Genomic DNA, 18,665 nt, shown 5'->3' with positions numbered 1-18,665 from the left:
GGGCCAGGCCCCCTCTTGCCCCTGCGTAGACCCGACCCTGGGTAAGAGCATGTATTTTTACATGAAGTTATCATTCAAGCAATGGAAAAAAAAAGTTTTAATAACCAATAATATGATCTCCATGTCCATCCATTAAGCTCCCACAGATGCACAGCAGAATACCCTTCATCCCTTATGAAACTCATACCTGTTTTAAAACTGCTTTATGTCTCCATAAATGAATGTATGAGTATATAAGACTTGATATAGCCCTCAAAAGGAGTGTACATGCTCCCCGCCTAATCCCATTCATCCCACACTGAATGCACCTCCTGTCTGCTTTCATGAAGTATGAATAGGTGCAGGTACAGGAATAAACTCTCCACGTTTCCCCCCTCAGCGCCCCACAGGAGGAGTGTTTTAATTAAAGACTCCTTAATTTCCCAACAATGGAGGGCTTCCATTATTTTTTTACACTATCATGCACCAGGAACAGTGCACCTCTTGATGTGGAGAGGAGCTGCTCTGTAATTATCCGCTCACACCCGGAGCTACGGAGGTGGTTCTGGAGCGCAAAGGGAGAAATCTTAATGCAGGGTTTCACACGCAAATTAGGACAATTAGCGGCCTCATTAATTTGGGCAAAGGGAAGTAATATTCCAGTTAATGCAACGCTTCATTAAGTCAACGTTATCTCTGGCAAAAGGCTAATTGATGAACTCCGAGAAGGACAATAACAGGAGGAGGAGATAGCTCTTCCCGCGCAGTTGCACAGCGGGAGATTCTGCTGAGCGCGCGACTGAAAAAAAAAAAGGTCTTAATTTGACTTCTCGCGAGAAGAGCTGCTGTCTGCGCGTGGAGAAGAGGGAAATATCGCGATGGCGCCTGCAGACCAACGTCTCCACCAGGGAGGGGGGGGGGGAGACAGACGGCTCTCCCCGGGGTCAGCGACCATGAAGGGGCCAACAAAAGCGCGTGTGACGGTAAGACCCGCTCCGGAGATCACAGGTGGAACCACGCAGCGTGACTTTAGCACGACACGTGTCTCACCAGGCGACGTGAAGCACGAGGACAAAGCTCGTTCAATCACTCAGACCTCCAGCGTGAACTGCGAAGGTTAGCAAGAGTTAAACTTATCGAGACTTTCACTGACTGTCGCTGTAAAAATGACTGCATTTATATGACCCTATTTCCCATAAATATCAGTATTAGGATAAATATTTTTTTGTCTTTTAAACTTCCATTTGAATGTAAGCAGTATATAGAATTGCTGAAATATTTGTAGCTGCAAATGGTTTATTCCAGAATTGTCAAACAGAAGACCAAAACAGGTCCCCAAGAGGCTCCAACCCGGCCCACCAAAGTCACCAAGTAAATTCTAAACATTTCAGATAAAATATTGATAAAACAAACAAACAATCAAATATAGTGAACACTACACAACACTGAGAACTGAGCTGATATATCAGTGATGCTGCCATGAAAGATAACAAACTGGCATTAGCCTCCAAGCTGTGCTGTTAGTGTTTTTCTAAAAACATAACTGATGTAACAGCTTTAGAATAAATCATTTTTGGACATTTCACAAGAAGGTATCATTAACTTTGGCTTCATGTTGAGGTTGTTGTAGTTTTCCGTAATTTTTTGTGTGAAAATACAGATAGTTACATACTCTGCATCACAATAAAACATCAACAAAAAACTTTCAAGTTTAAATTTAAAGGCTATTATGGCACTATTTGTTTGAACAGAGTCACACCTTTGATCCAATCTGATAGGGCCTAAATCTGATCAGACAGAAGTGTTTACATGATGAGTTTTTGCATCTTGCTGCATTTGATTGCAGCTAACTCTCTTCTCAACATCTGGTTCTTTCGTGCAGCCTGTAATCTGCTGAACAGAATTCTAAGCAGTCTCAGGGTTTTAAAAAGGATCAATACTGTTTAAAATTGAAAATCATCACATGATGTTGCAAAAAATTCTGTTTTCATAGTGGAAAAAAAATTTGAACAGTGAAATCAAAGTCATGTTTTGAGTTTAATTTCCCTCTAATATAACAATGACGGATGTCAAATTGTCACAGTGATTGGCATTACTTAAAAGGAGTAACAATTGGAGGGCTGCATGGGGTCTGCAGCCAAATAATGGAGGAGGAGGCGGGCTCTCCCTGTGTCACCATGGAAGCTCTGTTCCTGTGAAGTACATGAACCCAGAATAAAAGCATGCACATAACTAAGAATCAGTGGAGTGAGTGCATCACAACATCCATTTACATAAAATGTGTCCACAAATATTGTATTTTCACAGCAGTGTATTTTCACAAAATCAATGAATGCATTTCCAAGTGTAGCTGTTTGTCACCGATGCTCTCCAAAATGTAACAGTTTATGAAATGTGTCTGCAGCAGGGCTCTGATCACATGGTGATATGCTAGGATTGTACAGCCCAATGAAACTTCAAATTTCTTCCAGCTGCTGGTACGAGAAGAAAAATAACATATTTTCTTCACTTTGGGACTCACTAATGTCTGTGGCTAGCAGACTTTCGTGGTGCTTAATCAGTATTAAAAATAACAAGAGAGCAGTAGCTTGCTTTAATGAGCCATGCACAGGTTTTTTGCTTCGTGTGTGACAGGCTGAAATTCTATTTTGAGTGGTGATCCATTTATGCACCAGCACACCATATGGCAAATAGGCAAACGTGGAGTAGGCAGTAAAGAACCAGTCCATCAAAGGAAGAAGAAAGGCTTCCAGACACTTGAGCATCAGGGACTCTGAGAGCTGTCAGCAGCAGATAGATGCTTACATTGTGTATTGGATACTCATGCCGTTGTGCTTGCAATAAGACGATTATATGGCGTTTTAATGCATGGACAAACACGAGAAGGACGGAACACAGGCCCTACAGGTCATCATCAAGCGCTCGTTTGGTTTGATGCAGCTGAAAGCACATTCAAAACGAGATCATATACACTCAGCTGAAAATAGGAATGAGTTCGACAAAAGCAAAAAAAATAAATCATTTCTAATTTTTGCTCGCACTCTACCGGAGAGGTGATGACGCCATCTGGTAATTGTGAAGCTGTCTGTGGAGACGCTGTATTGGAATAGATAATGCTGGAAGGTGTTTGTATTATTTTTCCCTCTTTGAAATACGTATAATGCATTCATAATACATGGGAAACATGTTCCTGGACAAGGACACAGAATGTACAGCATAGATAGATAGATAGATAGATAGATAGATAGATAGATAGATAGATAGATAGATAGATAGATAGATAGATAAGTCATTTAATGCCTGCATATTGATTTAATAAACCTAAAATTGAGACGTAATCATGCTCCTTTTATCTTTGTCATCAGTTCAGTAGCTGTGACTTTCACATATTGTTGTGATCCATCAAATGGTGTTTTTGTCATAATTTGGCTCTGATAGTGACGAGGAGCATCTTGTGGTAGCTTCCCCCTTCAGAGAGTACAAATTTAATTTTATTTACTGAGGAACTTTTGTGTTGCGTTGCCTGACATTACATCACTCACACGTTTCTATTTTTATGGGCTCACAGAAAATTAAAAGTTTCATCACAGGGTTCTTAGAGCATTTGAATTATGTCTAATTTAATGGTGCTGTTGAGAGAGTCACAGTTGTGCTCACAGATGTCTCCCTTGCTTGTCTTGTTTGTTTTATGGGATTTAAGTTTTTTTTTTACCTCTCCCCCATGTATATTTCACGGATTTCTGGTCCCAAACATAAAGGCTTTGTCACAGAAGGTGTATATTTCTGTAAATAATCCTGCAGTAATCATATTAATTGATTGAGCTGAATTGATATAAAGTTATGTATTTATCACAAGTGGCCACCAGATGGAGACAGCACAGTGCACATAATACAAGCAGACAAACGCTTTAAGACTTTATTCAAATATTGGTTTGTTGATCCTTCAATTAGAGAAACAAACACCAGGATTATATAAAAACACAAAACGCTCCCAGAGCTAAATGATACTCCGAGGACTGATAGGCTTATTTGCCGACCGGCTGCCAGACATAAACCCTGCAGGAGAGAGACGCTTGTCTGAGGAGGGGATATCTCCGGAGGGCCTCGGCGATGGTCAGCAATCAAAAAGCTATTTACTGTGAGGATAAAGATGTGTATCGTATAATAATAAGACCATGCTCTGTTCACCTGGGATTACACGGCTCACGATAAAGGCCCCCCGACAAGATCCTATCCTCAGCAAACAGATCCTGCTCTAAACCTTCCCTGGGAAAATAGGAAAAAAAAAAAAAGAATATCTTTCATCCAAAACTTTCTCCGGCGTGAAACAGGAGTCACGGTGTCATCATGTTTTTTCTGTCATTGTAATTATCAGGGGAGAATCCAAACGTTGATAAGGAGCAGAGCTTGAGCTGGGAAGTGACGCGCGGCTGTCAGCAGAGAGCAGTAGCGCTCTGCATCTTGAGCCCGGCGCCACGTGGCCGTTGAGATGAGCAACACTTTGTCCACTGACCTCTTTGACCTTGTGGACTGAATTAAAGTTGCTGCACAAAAGTGAGAGCTGTTATGGAGTCATCTGGACATCACTGGATCCTGCCAGAATGTTTTCAATAAGCGATTCTTTAAAAAGACCGCGACCTTCAGTGTCTCCGGTGATGTGCCTTGGAAATGGTGGTGGACTGCTCACATCTTCTTGTCATGGTTTTGAACCCCGACCCCCCTCCCTCCCCGTCTGTCAGTGATGTTTTAGAGACAAAGTGAGTTTCTGGGTGTCCGCCTAACAAACTTGACGCTGCAGAGAGAGACTGGGACAAACTGAGCAGTAGGTGGTAATATTTCGGGGAAGAAAACCCATCACGACGTCTTTCATGATCACGGTCAGAGGGTTACTTCAAACCAGATTATTTCATTAGACGGATGGTGACAGCCATAACCATCTTCAATTATAATGATGGCATCCCTATAATTTGGCAGTAAAGATTGTTCATCAAGCTTCAGTATGGATTTTCTATGGTCGATTAATGTAATTGGATTGAGAATCACTGATGTCTCAGTCTGAGCTGACGTCTCAGAGATATCAGATTCTGCAGCAACAGCCTTTATGTTTCTGTGAACCTGAATTATCAGTGTTTTCATTGCTTTTTAAAGCACTCCGTCCAAAATGTTCATGTGCCGGTAAAACCGAGGAGAGGGGCGGAAAGGAAAGGAGCTCTTTAGCTAACAATAAGGCAGCATGTCCACCTCTGTGAGAGAGAATGTATAAATAACTTTCATTATGAAAAGAGCAATTTTCTGCACCTGCCTGCTAATTGTTCCCATGCTGACAGCCTGGATTGGTGTGATCTCTCCTTTTAGAGTACTACCTTCCGACAGGGTGGGTGTGATTTAGGGTGACGAGGAGAGAGAAACGGGGGGGGGGGGGGGGGGGGCAGCGCCGGGGTGAGACTGCTGATGTTGAAAGGCATCTTAAACCGAGCAGAGCTGATTCGGTGGTATAATCCTTCAGTGATTTCCATCTGTAATGTGAGCTGGTGGGGGTGCCAGCGGATTAGCGGAGGTGGTCACGGCTCCCGCGCGGCGCTCTGCCGTCCGTCCACGCTGCCCTCGTCTCACCCGCGCCGCTCCTAAAAGGAGATAAAATGTTGATGTCATAAATCTTTGGGTTTATCCGGGACATATATTCCCAAGCCCCGGCGGCGAAACCGAACGGAAATCATTAGCGCCTTGTCCTTCATTGTGAGCGTCAGTCTGCAAAGTGCAAGTGAAGGCACCGGGGGAAAGTGCCATAGGTGAGCGGCTCGGCTGTGGCACGCAGTGAACAGAGACGGATGAGAATGGCTCGGCAAAGGTGAAGGGTGAAGTGAGAGAGAAGCAGGGGGAGACTTGTAGGAGTGCGATTCCGATGGGGAGGTGAGAGCTGTTGTTTAGGATGTGAGGTGTAATGGATGTGTTATTACCGCGATCGCACAACCCCCACAGTTATTATCACCGCCTGGCATCAGCTGCGAATTTGATCATTTTTCTAGTGTGATGCACTGTTTATTTGTCAGAGATGATACAAAGTTTATATTGTGTTTTGATGATTATTTGTGCCTCATGGTCTTGCTGCACTCGCACCGATAACAAGTCATATTTTATTTGGTGTGATGCGCTCAGGTGGAGACAGAAGGTAAACTGACACTTGAGGTGTTCGCTGCCGATGACGTCCCTCTGTGGACTCAACTTAACGACAGAAATACAGAAATAAAACCCGACTTCATCTGATTTTCTCTCTTCCAGATGTAGCAAAAGACAGGAAAGAGTTAGATTTATCTTCCTTGAAAGCACTTTTGAAGAAAAGCACAACATTGTCTGCCAGTTCACTTTTTTTTTTTTTTTAGCTTTGCATTTTAAAGCCACGGTTTGACATTTTCGAGAAGCTACTCGATATAGTTAATTAAGAAGCCTTAAAGGTTTCAGTGGGGTTTGTTACTTTGGACAGAGACAGACTTACTGTGTCTTCCTTCGAGCAAGGCGAAGCGCACGATAGCAGACTTTCGCACAAAGTCTGTGCTTCTGAACTGTTCTGATGGATCTGGAAACTCAGAAGGTTAGCAGTTGGGAAAGTCCCCATTTACCAGCCGGGAGGGTTCACGGCACAGAAAGACACAGCCAGCAAGGCAGTGCCATGAGATAAATGAGGAACTGTGTTTTTATCACCTCATTACGCCGACACATGGATGAAATAGTGATCGTAAAGTTAGCACTATTGATAGATGCTGCCTTTACACACATGATGAAACGACATATATGATGAGCTGGTATTTTTTTTTTCCGAGTTTATGTATCAGTACAGCATTGAATAAAACATGGATTGAATAAATTAATTGAGACAACTGGAAGAAAACGAGAGGCTTTTCCGGTCTCAGTTTTCAGTTCGAGCTTCAGCTTGAACACTGACAGCCTCAATACAACATTTTATGGCCTTTTATTGTCCCTGGAGACCGAAATTGATTTAGCTTCCTATTGTTGAGTATGCACAACAAGAGGGCAGGGTCAAGCCTGTCACTCACATGAAGGATCGCACATGAGATAGCAACACAACCATATAACAAAACGGCTCACAGAGGCTACAACACAATATAAAAAGTTGCCACAGACATCTGCAGGGCATCAGTAAAGCAGGAGAGTGAAAAGACTGAATGGAGCCACGGCTCCTTTGTTTTCTCGCTCTGGGCAAGGCTTGTTTTTCCCCATACTCTCGCTCACTCAGTCTTTGTCTAACGCTCACGCTTGGACAGAAGTCCGGCAGCGCACAGGATCAAAAATAAGCGCACTCTGCCCTACCGTATACTTTTGATTTTTTCCGTGGCAACCATTGTGAGGCCATAAGCTCATCCCGGTGAACGGCATCCCTGCCGGGAGTAAAGGATGGTTATTAAAGAGTAAAGTTCAGGGGGGTGTTGCTGAAGAGAGGCGGGGTGCCCAACATGCCTGGCATTTCAAGGTCAGGAGCGATGCCCTCTGGCATGGAGAGCCGTGAGGAATGGCGATGTCAGGCAGAGACCTCCCTCACCTCGCCGGACTTGTCAATTTGCCGGCGATAATTAATCTCTCTCTGGTTAAATATAAAGATTGTAAATCACAGCATGATCGTGGTCCGTCGAGTGGCGGGGCATCATCTGTCAGCTGCAGACCTTGGCTAATGGCCCTTTGTAAGCGGGAGCACTGGCTGAGGCACCAGACACACACTGGCCCTCCTCAATGAAACATCCAGTTTCCCACCGGCAGTTTGGAGGGCCAGGCATGAGCAGCGCGGTTTTAAACCAACTCAGTCTTCATCCTCCAGGCCAGTTTCTTCACTTACTGCCCTACCACGGTCTGAATGCTTGCTGTACATAAAGTCAGTGCTTATTATGCAATAGTATATAAGTTAGATCTGGAAAAAGACATGGCTAAGGACAACCTTTGTGCTGCTCGGTTGTGTAAGTCTGCTATTGTATAACTTTAACTTACCTTGACCTATATGCCTGTTATTGATGGACCAACGGACCAATTTACCATTCACAGTTAGGAAATGGCAGAAAGTCACATGTAATGAAACGTCAAACCTGATATCTGGAGAACCAACACTTCAGTCAGATGTTTTCAATGAGAGGGACACGCGTCAGTCTTTACTATTGACTCACTGCCTGATTAAGAATAACATATGCATGTTAGTGATTCATCCAGGTCAATAGGCTTTGTGAGTCTTGTGCATTAATCTGAAATCAATTCTGCTGTTGTAAATAATGTAAAAGTTGTTAAACTGAAACTTTCTTTTCAATCTGTTAAAATAACGTTTTGATACACACAGACCTGTGCATGCACAGTGCTCCGCGGAAGGATATACCGGAGCACAGCAGTAGCAGCCATAGACTCAGCCGCTGTGCGCTGGTATATCCTTCCGTGGAGCACTGCGCATGCGCAGGTCTGTGTGTATCAAAACGTTATTTTAACGGATTGAAAAGAAAACACGTCTTTTAAAATGTTTTTTAACCATTCGGATTTACTTCACGTTCTAATACGCCATCCCCTGGGCCACTGGAAGGAGTATTTTGTCCACTTTCGTCAGTCTGGCCCTGTTTCCTCTTCACCTCCCGCAGTTGAGCTAAGCTAACTACGATGCTAACAGCTGGGAGGCAGCCACTGGACGGACAGACACAAAAAAGGTATTTATGAGCTTATCTCACTCTGTAAATGATATGGAAAGGGCGTGGGTGCAAAATCTTCGGAGTATTCTTTTAATGAAACAACAACAACAAAGCAGAAAGTGAAAATGTATTTTTAAGTATCCTGAAAAACAAACTTTCTTCATATATGGGTCTTATTGCACATATCATACATTGATAAAATCATCAGGGACAACTTATGAACAATTTTCGAAGTGACCCTGATGGTGTAAGGCTGAATACTTGATGAGTAGCGTTCTTTAGTCACCCTTTGTGAATATGCTTGCACTTTCTAAATCAATAGTTAGGGTTTGAAAACCCTCCAAATGACATTTACAACCTCTCACTAATTAATTATTCCTCAATCAATAATTATGCCGTCTTCATATATAGTTTGCCTCTAAAGCTTCACTGTTGGACATGAACGGTCACATGTGAAGTCCATCCTGTGCGTCCTAATATTACCGATCACATTCATAACATCATAGCAGGAGAACATGAAAACATGTCCTGATAAATTCTGCACGTCTCATTCATGTATATCAACACACATCGTCAAGCACACAGGTTCATTGTATATTTAATTCAGTGGAGATTCAAATCAGGAGGGGAGAAGAATACCTTTTTTTTTTTCCATCATTCATGAGAAATACTTCTTGGTTAAAAAAAAGAAAATAACAAAAAGGAGCCAATGATGAAACATTAATTTAAGGTGTGTATTTGACTCACAGCAGGAGGAGAGGTTATCAAGCACCAGGGAGAAAGAAGACAGTATTTCACAAGACAACCTCTTGAAGACGAAATCATGATAAAAATATTTCTTCAATAGAAGTCTAGCAGTTTGGAAGGTAAATGTCTAAAGCAAAAGGGAAGAAATCCGTGTGTAAATGAATTTTAACTGAAGAGTTACTGAAGCGACTACACTGTAAAACCACGACCGTCGTGTGAAATACAGCCGTAGACGATATTTCTCAACTGATGTGCATGAACAGAGCGAACGTGATCCATTACTGCATTTAAATTCAGTTTCATCACAATAGGTTAAAAAAATCATGTGAAACACAGGAAGCGAAACACTGAACTATCAGCTGCTGCTTACAGGAGAAAAGGTGGTTTGAGTTTAGAGTGAAACGTGTCAGTCGGCCGCCCTCGCTGCTTCACTATAGCAACGAGAAGAAAAGGACGCAGTTTCATTTAAAGATGAATTTAATTCATGTAACTTCAGTCAAAACCCAGCCTCCATTCCTGAATGGTCACACAAAAATCAGTGCTGAAACTAATTAACCATAACATTATGACCACCCGAGTGGCTTTGTGCAGATCCCCTCTGTGAACTCTGCCTTTGTTCTATCAGAGCTTTAACTTCTGCAGCGGTTTGAGCTCCAGAGGTTCATCTGTTTGACCGGTCTTCTCTCCCTACATGCATCAGTGAGCCTCGGGTCGTAGACGTCGACCCTGCGTAACCCCAGTTACACGGTGTTCCTTCCTCGGACCACTTTTGATGCCGACGCCGGCCGCGGCAGACCGGGCCGGACCCACAGGAGCTGCAGCGGTGGAGATGTTATGACCCAAATACATTATGTTATGTGATTACAGGGACACAAAGGTAGTCCAACTATTAAAAAAAAAGAAAGAAAAGCCTTGTATAGTTAGATGAAAGCCATCCCTGCCCTCTCCTAACTTTTGAAGGAACAAAGCAGGCGCTCTGACACGGCACAGTTTGGTGACTATTTCACACAGAGGCCCACATAATGTACTGAATGGCTAATGTATAACCCGTCGTGTTATGAAAATAGAACACGTCAAGCTGCTCTGCAGGCTGTTCGTGGTCACTGCTGATGGGCGGTAAGTACAAAATGTGTTCGGTAAGCACATCAATGTGTGTGGATCCTCCACATATGAGCATGTTGTGCTGGTGTTTATTTCTGCACAAATGTTCTTCCTATTCATCGAGGTCCAACTGCGGTCCAGGCCAAATAAAGGAGTTCGCACAGCGGAGTTCTTAATTACTCTTGTGGCCGTGTGACCCACTTCACGCCGATCCTGACATCGCCGCACTGTTGCTTTCTGCAGAGCACCTCTCCTCCACAAACTTCCCCTCATATCCCTTTGGACTCAGCATCACACCAGCGATAATAAAGATGTTTGTTTGTGTGCTTGTAGGGGGTAAACTCCGCCGTAGTCTTTGAGCGAGCTGTTAGCGCTGCGCACTGTTGTGCTTGTTAAATGCTTTGTTGGAAGTTTGACACTCGGCTTCTCGCGCTGCACTCGACGCCGTCGACGGTATCCTTAAGTCATGAGGCTGTTTCAAGCTGGGCCCCCATGGGTGAGGGAGGGATGACAGGATAGCAGAAAGAGGCAAACAACAAATGCGGGTACACACACACACACACACACACACACACACACACACACACACACACACACACACACACACACACACACCCACATACACACACACATCCACGGAGTCACCTTTAAAGTGTGTGAGAGCTCCCTGATGCCAGTGCTGCCATACTGCATGACTAATGCAGCCCGCGAGTCACTGTTTCTCCTCACCGAGTCCCCGAGAGCTGAATTAATTGGCTGTCATCATGGTAGCGTTCACTCTCTCCTCTCTGTCACTCTCTGTCTCACACACACACACACACACACACACACACACACACACACACGCATAGAAATGATCAATATATAAATAAACTGTATCAACATGACATTTAGGTGACAGGAACCCATAAACACTTTGTGCAACATTTAGTGACAGGCTCTTACTTTGGGGCTCCCTACTAAAATATAGACCTTTTGCATGAACGAACACACGTCTCCTGCACAGGTAGGAGCGAGAAAAAGTGAGCATTTGCTGTTTTTTCAGAGACTTTTACTCTCCGAGAGTTTGATGAGAAAATCAGAGCGACTCTCGTGTCTGCGCATGGAGTAATGAGCCGGAGATGGGAGGTGATTAGCCTAGCTTAGCATGAAGTGCGGAAGCAGGAGGAAACAATTATCATGGCTGTCTCCAAAGTTCAACATCACAGCTACCAACAGTTGCCAATTAGCACTTCTGCTTTGTTTGTTCCATTCATACAAAAACTCACACGTGTAAATACCGGTTAGTGGCATCACAGACAACTTAGTTGTCTTGTTCTTTAGATTGTGGAGCTCTCACAAGAAGATTTATTTATTTTATTTATGACTGAAAGTATAAAATTAGAAAGTATAAGAAGAACTTTTCATTTTCATTTTATATATATATATATATATATATATATATATATATATATATATATATATATATATATATAATGTATTAGTTGGACAGGTCAACATTTCACAAACCATCCTCTGTAAGAAACAATTCAACAAGTTCTTTCTTCATGACTGAAAGATTCTCAATAATTCAAGGTAATAGTCCTTTCAGCACTTATTTATGTTGGTATTTAGAACAGAATTGCCTGAGCACATCTGTATGTAGACATTGATTTACAGCAACAACAAATCAATCACCGGTGGTGATGAAAATGTCACGTATTTAAAATAATTCTTCCATCAATTTAGTATATTGGTTGGTATTTATCAGTTAAAATAGATTTCCCAGCATATTAAAATGTTGGCCGAGAGAACATTTAAAAAAATACTTATGCATTTACAATGAGACGATAACATCAACTAAAACAGTAGGAGTGTTTCATAATTATTGATTAAAGATGAATAATACATTGTCAAAATGTAATCATTTTACCCCCTGGAAGTGTTTTCCAACATATCCGTCCATATATTTATATTCCATAACTGTTTATTTAACTTTGCAGGATGCTGGACTCAAAAAAAAAAAACACATCTGACTGTGGATGACAGCAAGGCGCAAGGACGACAGGTCACCAGTCTGTCACAGGGTAAACACACACACACACACACACACACACACACACACACACACACACACACACACACACACACACTGCTAACCAAGATATCACAGTAGAATTTCTTAAAATTTGAGTTACAACCACTAATTTTAATATCAATGTTTAATAAATCACACGTCACAACTTTCTGCCGTTCTTTTCTTCCAGGACAAATGCTTTGTTTGTCATCAAGTCTCAGGCTGACAAAATATTTCAAAGCTGGCGGATAGCTTTATTAGGGCTCTAACAGAGAAAATCGCTGTCTGCGTACTTTGGAGGTGAACTGATCATACTGAATTGCAATTGTCACTTGAATTAAAGCGTTCAGCGGTGAGGCTCCTCACTGATGAATGAGCTCACCGCTGCAAGCTTCGCCGTGATTCACAGTGTCATTCACAGCATGGCGAGAGATCAGAAGAGTCAGCGGAACAATCGCATCCCGATAATAGTGTCCAGAATAACAGGCTGTGTGCCATTAATGTGACGGGTATTATCTCCGTGGGCCTGTTTTTGCACCGAGGCGAGCAGCCTGATCTGAGTCAGCATCACCTCTGAACGCAGAGCTCCGCCAAAGGTGAGGCGTTCACTGACTGCTGTAGTGGAGTGAATTTTAAATGGTGCATAAATGACACCAGGAAAGTGATTTATGATTTTCCGCCAGTCCAGATGGATAACATATTCTGCGTTGTGTCTCTGTATACAGCGCAGTGAGCAGCTCACATTTTAAAGACCCTTTCATTCGGACAGTTTTGAATTCCATTTGTTGTGCACTTAAAAGACAAAGCTCTCTGCCGCTCTTATTTGCCTGCGCTTTGAACCATAAACAACATTTGTGTTTCTCAACAGTCTGCTCAGAAGGAAAAGGAGTGTCAACCCGACCCTCTGCCGCCTTTGCATAATGTCCTCTGAGTAGTCATGCAGTATAATATCTTGTCTGTCAGAAAGTGACTCTTTTTAAAGGAATTCGCTTTTGTTCTGCGCGCCGATCATCGGTTTAGTAAGAGAGGATCAGACACTCTTTCCCACTGAACGGTGACAAAGATGTGCAGTGGTGTGTGCATTATTTCATAAGGAGGGCTTTACCTTTTAATGACCTCAGGCCTGCTTCACTTAGTGTGTGTGGCCATGTGTGTGTGTTTGAGTGTTCTTGTTTCGCCGTCTGTTTGAACCCTTCTACAACTGTAATCCATTGTTTCTTGTAGAGATGGAGATGTTGGCCTTTCAAAGGAATTCGGGGATGTTATGTTAAGCTCTCTGTATGTGTCTGCAACGTCTGGTCATGCAAACTCCTTTTTTTGAGGACTAAACAGTTTTGGATATTCTTGTTTTTTTTTCGTGCTAAACATTACGATGTGGCATGTGTTTAGATTTTTTTTTTTCTCCCTTTTTTGTTGTCTTCGGAGCTTTTCCTTCCCACAACATTCCAGATGTTGTCGTTTGCTCATCTGGGATGAGACAAAGCATTCAGGTGTGAGCGAGAGCCTCCACAGCGGTGTTTGAGCTGAAATAAAACTTTGCCATGTGTTGCAGCAGGCTCAGGTGTTCACAGCTATTTAAAGGACAAAACAACACTTATTAACAAAGTTGTGACTTCAGAGTTGTACATCCAGTTCACTGCTGCTTTGCAGATTTCCTCGTGTTAATAGTCGTGTCAATACATGTTACCTGAAGACACTGCAAAGACATGCTTTGTGCAAAAAGGGAACAAAAAGTAGGTAAAAGCTTGTAAATGTAGCACAGATATTTTGCTGTTTTTAATCTCATTCTATTGATACTCTCTCACTCTCTTTGTCTTAAAAATAACCAGTTGGCAAACATCAGATCAGCACAGACAACAGCAGGTGGCGTTTTTCCAAAGTTAAGCGTACTTCCTAAAACAGCAGCAGTGCATTAATGTATAAATGATCCCCAACAAAAACCCATTTTACAAGAATGTGTCAGAAGCATTAGAACATAAAGAGAAACAATACAAATAATCAATTTAAATTGAATTTAGTTAAAGACAATTTAAAGTCCACTTTCAGGAAGCTCAATAGTTTCAAACCCTACATTCACTGTTTATTTTTCACATACCAGGCTCTCAGAGTTATATCTTTTTTTTTTTTTTTCATATATTGAGTTTAATTCAGCCAGTGTAATCTATGAAAGGGCCTTTTTCTTTTGATTGCTGGAGTCATCCACTCCTACAGTGTGTTGAAGTGCACATAGTTGAAGGTGTCATTTGATTTGGAACATACAAGTTAAATGTTATGCGTAGGGATCAGTGTACGAACCTTATTTCATAGCATAAGAATGGTGCCTGCATCGAACATGATTTTTTAAATTGAATTAGAATTAGAATACCCTTTTTAACCCTAATCATCACTTTTGTGCACAGTGCAGCACTGAAGTAAACGGTAGTTCAGCTTGGCATGTGTTTAGCAGATAACTTATCTCACACTTGAGATGCTTTAATCTGACTGTAATGGGCCGACAAACGGGAACACAATCTAGCTCTACAGATTTACTTCTCTGATGCATCTACAGGCTTCTCAAGTGCGTTTTATTTTCTTAGTAAGCAATAGGTTTTTCAAGTGTTATGAAACAGAACATGCAATCAAGTATCAGTCATAAAAACACATATTAATGTCTGGTTCTACTAAAGTGCTGCACACATTGAGCAAACTGCGTCTGACAGTCGTGCCAAATATCACACATTATCCATTTAATGTGTTTGCCTTCATGAATATGGAATATCTGGTGCGTGCGACAGATTGTAGGAGTGTGTTCTATAGGATTCATGTACAACACACAATGCGATTTACAACATCTGCAAACATTTATCTCGTTTATATTGTGTTTCTCTTCAGCTAATTTAAAAAACCTGTATGTAAAAGTGCTAAACTTGCCGGATGACAGCTCCACTGCGTACGTTTTGCAGCTGATCACTGTGAGCGACACGGTGGCGTCACACGCAGGCAGGGGTGTTTAAGTGAGGGTTCGCGTGCAGCAGGCGCTGTTTACACGAGCGCTATCTGCTGAAAACAGCATTGTCTCTGTAGTCGCTCGCCGCGGAGTGCACAGACCTCACAAGCATAGAATGAAACGTGATTTAGTGCAGTTTTGCATGTTGGTGGAGGAATCAAAATCCATGCAAAACAAAAGTGAAACCAGTTTAGCCTGGATCTGAGTCGGGCCCAATGCCATCGTACTTATCTTGGTAACTAACTTACAACTCAGTTATGTAGCCTTGGCATAGTTTTGCAGAGGTTTGTATTCAGTTGCAGTGGTACTTTTTCCTCACAAAGACAGACTTTTTTCTTGGTTACCAGGCAACATTTAAGCTGCTTCAAAGGGCACTGACTGTAGGCTCTTTGGTCAAGGTGCCTTGCTCAAAGACCTTCCAGCCGTTGTGACCGGGCGAGCCGACTGAAGCATCTGTGACTCGGGCTAACCTCCAGTGACGAGCACACAGCTTGAGCTCACCCAGCTGCAAGTGGCAAGGATCAAAGTGACAACACTGGTAATTGGACGGCCTTTTTACCTCTCGGCCAACTCGCCACCCCTGCCGAATCCACATCCTCTAATCCATTTATTTCTCATCACGCTCGCAGAGGCAGTTGACACCGCTTGAGAAAAAAATCTAATCATAAAACATAATCTTGTTATCCTGCTAGATGACAAATGTAAATCCTCCTAATGTGTCTCACAAACAAAGGAAAACATCACTGCGCTCTCTATTTTCTCCTCTGACCGAGCAGAAGACTCAAGGTGCCGTGCCGACGAGGATGATGTATCGCCGTGTCTTTTAGTTGTGAAAGGTGGAGAAATGTTATCACATTATTACTCGGATTTCCATTTTTTTCCATGAATAATTCCTTTTCTGTTCCGTTTTTGGGAACACGTTTCATCTTTTGGCTGAAATGAAGAAAACTATAAATTAACCAGTGATGCTGCTGCTTACCTGTAAATTGTGATTCACTGTTGGGGCAGAAGCAGGATTGAGATATGCCCTCTGGAAAATGTTCTTAGCGACAGTCCACTGTCATCTCACAGTGTGACAAGCAAGCTATTTCCAATCTATTATCAGTCCAAAGTGTCTACTGAACGCAGTTTAATATTTATTTCTCTGCCATATGCGCTGCGACAGCCATGTGATGTGAAAATCCGCTTAGTTGTTATTCACAGTGTATTATGATATTTGACAACAGATTCCAAGAAATTAATTCCGGGAAACAGGCTCCGGGTGGGCGATATCAGCACCTTCCTATTGACAGGGCTTTCACACAGATCAAAACTTAATGGGCTTCATAATTAACAGCGATGATTCCTCTCCCCTCCGCTTTGGCCTTTGTTAGGGTAAAGCAAAATGAAAGGTTGACATTTCTCAAATTACTCCAGATTGATCTTGCTCATCCTACTGAGAGCGGCAGACGAGAAAAGGCTAACTAGCTTTGACTTTGAACCTGCGGACCGCAGGCTTTGCCATTCAGGGATGACAAGAAAACATCTCATTAAGTGTGTGGGTTTTTCTGGACGGCATGCCAAGCTTAGGTACCGTTAGGCTTGTTACTGTCATAAAGCAAACAAACAAATAAGAAATATTTAATGGGTGTTTTGATTTAATCTATTGCTCCCCAGAGTGTAGTATTTTTCTCCCCTCACAAAACTGGCAAAGTAGCGGCTCTCTAGTGATTTAATATTGCACTTCAATAAAACCGGGGAACTTGGGGGAGTGTCGGCGCAGCAAAAGCCAACGAAATCCTGACTTAACATAACCTTTTAATGTGTTTCCATTCTGTAATCATCTCTTTATAGTCTTCATCGTACGTTATGGCATGACTGTCCATCCCAGGTGGGATTCAAATTATCGACTTTGTCCTTATGGGATTCGCAGAGATGCATGTATGTGGCGCAGCAACACTGCCTCTAATTAAATCCCATGAAAATCTATCTCCCTGTGATTTGTTCATTCTCATGCAACCACCGTAGAGCTGTGCCATCGAATTCCCGGGGGTATTTATTTATTTATTTATTTATTTATTTATTTATTTATTTATTTATATTCCATATGCGACTTCCTCAGTCACTCTAAAGTTGCAAAGCTCGTCTTTGTTACAGCGAACCTGTCTGAAATTAACCCGTCTCATGACGCTGTAATCTCAGCTCACGTTCCCTATTAGCGGGTGAGCAATCCGACGCTCGGGGAATTCTGCTTCACGGTGATAGGAAGAGCCGACATCGAAGGATCAAAGAAGCGACGTCGCTGTGAACGCTCGCCTGCCACAGGCCAGTTATTCCTGTGGTAACCTTTCTGATACCTTCTAGCAGACCTTCATCAGATCTTTACTGTATAGTTGCAGTACTTGAATTTGCAGTATTTTACAAAGTCATCCCAGTTATCGGTCTGTTGTGCTGTAACTATTAGCGCTACAGTTAATCAGTGTCATGGAGCCTGCATTGCTACATGATGGTTTTACTTTTGCTCAGTGTTCATGTTTAAGAATAAGAAAAAGGAAGGTGCTTGTTGCTCTCAGCGTCCCATCAGCGTTGTTATTTTTGGGTGAAAAAGGAAGTGTGTGATTGAATGTTTTGTTCTGTTGGGTCTTCCTCGGCTCCGTTGGAAGGGAGACTGAGGTCTGTCTGAGCGGCCGGCCAGTCTTGAACATGGGGGATAAAAGGACAATGAGACACTGTTCAGGAAGATTTGTGGCTGTGAGAAGAGGCCAGGTGTCAGTGTGTAACAAGTAATGAGTGATTTTCTTTTTCACTTTACCACTGACAAATCCAGTACTGGAGTGCTGGGTAATTAACTTAAAAAAAAAAAAAAAAAAAAAAAAAAGCAGCCAATGTTCATTGAAAATTTCCTAAAAGCTGCACTGAAGTGAACATTCCAGAGAGTGGCTGCTCTCTCATGCACAGTGTTGACATTGGTTAAATTTTACATTCTGTACCTCTGACGCTCTCATTTGGGACTTTCCAAATGTGCAGTGGAACAATTTTCCAAAATAATGTTTGTATTTACAAAGACACTAATCCCATTTACAGCTAGAATAATTTGTGGGTAACCTAATATATGTGCTTCCTTTAAAACTACTGAGTGAAGACC

This window comes from Salarias fasciatus, chromosome 2 (genome assembly GCF_902148845.1).
Source record: "Salarias fasciatus chromosome 2, fSalaFa1.1, whole genome shotgun sequence".
NCBI lineage: Eukaryota > Metazoa > Chordata > Actinopteri > Blenniiformes > Blenniidae > Salarias > Salarias fasciatus.
Note: the sequence above shows the minus strand (reverse complement) of the source record.